This window comes from Propithecus coquereli, unplaced genomic scaffold (genome assembly GCF_000956105.1).
Source record: "Propithecus coquereli isolate 6110/MARCELLA unplaced genomic scaffold, Pcoq_1.0 Scaffold13, whole genome shotgun sequence".
Classification (NCBI taxonomy): domain Eukaryota; kingdom Metazoa; phylum Chordata; class Mammalia; order Primates; family Indriidae; genus Propithecus; species Propithecus coquereli.
Window position 1 is genome coordinate 11,430,782 of NW_012137191.1, and position 3,276 is coordinate 11,434,057.

A 3,276-nucleotide genomic window follows, 5' to 3' on the forward strand; every position below is an offset into this window, starting at 1 on the left:
ATTTAGGTGTCAAAAACCGGAGAATTAGAAATGGTAATTTTCCGTCATTATGGCTGAAACGCGATCTGTCACAACAACTGGAACATGTCTCCGCGCTAGCGAAAATAATGTTCGTGATTAGGAATCATTACGCACGTCAAGCCGAGTCCATTAAGTTGTAGGGAGAAATTAGCCTTGACGGGCGGAATCAAACTACAAATATACAGGACTCGCCTTCAGGAGGCTAGCGGCGGCCCTGGGGAGGAGGCAGGCCGGAGTCGGGTGTTTTCTTAATAGGAAACTGCCCAGAGAATTAACAACCCCTTCCCCGCACTCCTGTGGGACTCTCCCCTTCTCTCCCCGCAACCAAGTCCCCACCCTAGGAGCGGGAGGGGACGCGGAGGCGCTGCAGCCATTAGCTGGAGGCTTTGAAGTCCCACAGGCCTCCAGCGAGCTCCCTTCTCACCACTTCCAAGCTGTATGACCCTCCCCAAGTCACTTGACCCTCCTGAACTTTGCTGGCTGGTCTGTAAAAGAGGTATAATCCTACCTATTTCACGGGGTTCTCCTGAGGATTAAATGAAATCAGGTATGGTTAACGCAGAGCACGTAGAGGCCTCAGGACCTGTGGGGCCACCTTTCCTTTCGTGTGGCTCCCATCTTTCCTGTAGCTTTCCCGTAGCTCCCATCTCTGTCTCACCCTGGTGAGGTGATGGGGACTTCAGTGTGTGTGTTTATGTGCGAGTTGAGCTGAGTGCCCACAGTTGAGAAATTTGCCAACTAGGAACTGAAAAAAGAGGCCAGAATCTGAAAAATGGGGAGGGGTGAACACAGAGCAACCAATGTGCCTTGCTAGGCCTTATATTCTCCCCTCGCTATCACCCCGTGCAGAAAAAAGGGCACTGGGTCCTCCACACTGCCTCCCTGGCTCTGCGGTAGCTCCCAGCCCACTAGGATCTAAGATGTCGAGGGTATCTGCATTGACACCAAGAAGGGGTACACAGTAAAAGTGGGCAGGATTAAGAAGCCTTCCTTTTCAGGCTGCTGCCTCATTCCCTGCTGGAGACAAAACGGCATTTAACTATCCACAGGAGGTAATCTGAGGAATATTCTCCCCACTCCGCAGATGGGAAAGAAGGGAAGAATCGTTGGGCAGGAGTCTAGAGAAAGGTTGATTGTGCTTTGCTTTTGCATGCCTGAAAACCTTTTGAGAGCTTAATCTGTGCCAAGCACGAATTCCAAAGGACTTTGCCTATATTATCTTTTTTTTTTTTTTTAAATCTCCAAGCAAACTCATGTGTCTTCCTAGTTTGGTGGGGAAAATGAAGGCCAGAGTTTAGGGAACTCGCCTAAGAGCCACGAAGCCGGGAAGAAGCAGAAGTGGGTGCCAAGCCTAGCCCTGCCTCCAAAGCCTAACCCGCCCTGCCGCTTCTGTACAGAAAATGACCTCCCTATCTGGCTCTCTTCTGTCGTTGCTACCGCCCTAAAATTCTGCCTTTCAAAGAGCTTGTGACAATGAAATGAGCTAATGAAAGTAAAACATTTAACTTGGGGCCTGACCGAGCCTTGGCGCTCATTTAGTCACTTACTCTCTCAGGGCCTCATTTTTGTCGTCTGTACGTGGGATCCTCATCACCACGGACTCTGCTGTGGGGAACCGAACGCGAGTGTGGCCAAAGCTGAGTAGTTTGGAGCCAGAAAGTCTAAGTTCGAACCCTAGTTCCGCCAGAAATAGTCGCAGCGTTAGAGTTCATCCCCAAAGCGGAGTAATAGGAATCGGGCTGCTGGGAGGAATGAATGAAATAATTCACTTACTGCAGCGCGGGAAACAGATTAAGCGCTGAATGCTGGTTTCCAGGATGCAGTGATTGGCCCGCACAGGTTTGGAGGGTTCTGCCCAGGGAGAACAAGAAGCTGCCCCTAGCCCCTTCCGGAAGCTTCTGGGCGTTGCCAACAATCTCTGAGCGCTAGTGATTCGGACCTCATCCTGCCTCCCGAAGGCGACTACGTCGCGGAGCTTCTGTCCACTCGAGGTCTAGGCGACCGTCCCGCAGGCCCCCGGGAGGGGCCGGCTCTTTTAAAAGGGGGGATGGGTGGGGAGGGAGGAGCGGCTGGCACTACAAGCTCCAGGCCTGCTCTCTACCCCCACCGCCCTGCTTTTCGCACTCGCAGAGTATGGAATGCTCACGGAGGGGCGAAAACGAAGGGACAAAGAGGGACAGAGTAGGGATAGAGATCCTCTGCCAGACAGACATGGAGACAGAAAGGTAGCCAGGCGGCCCCAGTGATCGGCGTGCGCTGAAAGTGCTCTTACAAACATCTGACATTCCAGTGACCTTCCTTCACTAAGCCCCCAAATGATACTCCGCGCTCGCACGCGCTAACCCGCAGCATGCTTTACTTTTCTTTTGGCACTGCCACCCCTGTCTCCCACCAGATGGTAAACTCCGCTAGGGGGAGGTCTTTCTCCTCTGTATTCGTGGCACAGAGTAGGTATTCAGCTATTATTGCTGAATATCTGAGCAAATAAATGAATGCACGAGGAAAGACAGAAGGAAAGAGCGATTTTATAACAAAAATTTTTCTCTTTAGAGAAATCTTTACGTTTATGCTTCTACTTGGAGCTCTGCACCTGTGAAAGGATAAGACCCCAGTTCTTCCTACATCCTTTGGCTCTCTTCCCAGTATGTGCTTGCGTTGCATTCTCCTCTGGACTGAGTCCTGAAGGCAGGACTCGAGATTCTTAGAAACAGGAGGAGTAGAGTAATCAGAAAGTGCCTTGCCACAGGCAGCATTGCATGGCGAACAATTATATGTAAATTAATTAAATATTAGACATCTTAGGAGAGAATTATTTTAAGGGAATTCTTCTGGGCAGATCCTTTGGGGCAGAAAGAATGCACTGGAAAGCAAAGTTCCTCCTCAATGTATTTCTTTCTTAAACTTTAAAAGTCTATATATTTTAAACAACAACAAAAAAAACCCCTCTGTAAATCCAGGAATTGAAGTGAAAAGAAATGAAATAAAATTTTAAAACTCTAAAAATTGAATTTATTTTTAAACCACAAGTGCAGTGGCAAAAAATACAGTCATCCTGTTGCTTGGAAGAAGGTTTCCAATGGGGGCTGACTGTTCTCATTGTTTTAGTTGTCACAATCACTCAACACTTTCTGTCCAGGCTTTACTACCTCCATAGATAAATTTTTAAAAGTGGTTCATATCCTTATTTAACTTTTCAAAATGTATCAGTTAAGCCTAACATGCATTTAGTGATGCTGACTAGCCCATCTTTGCTGG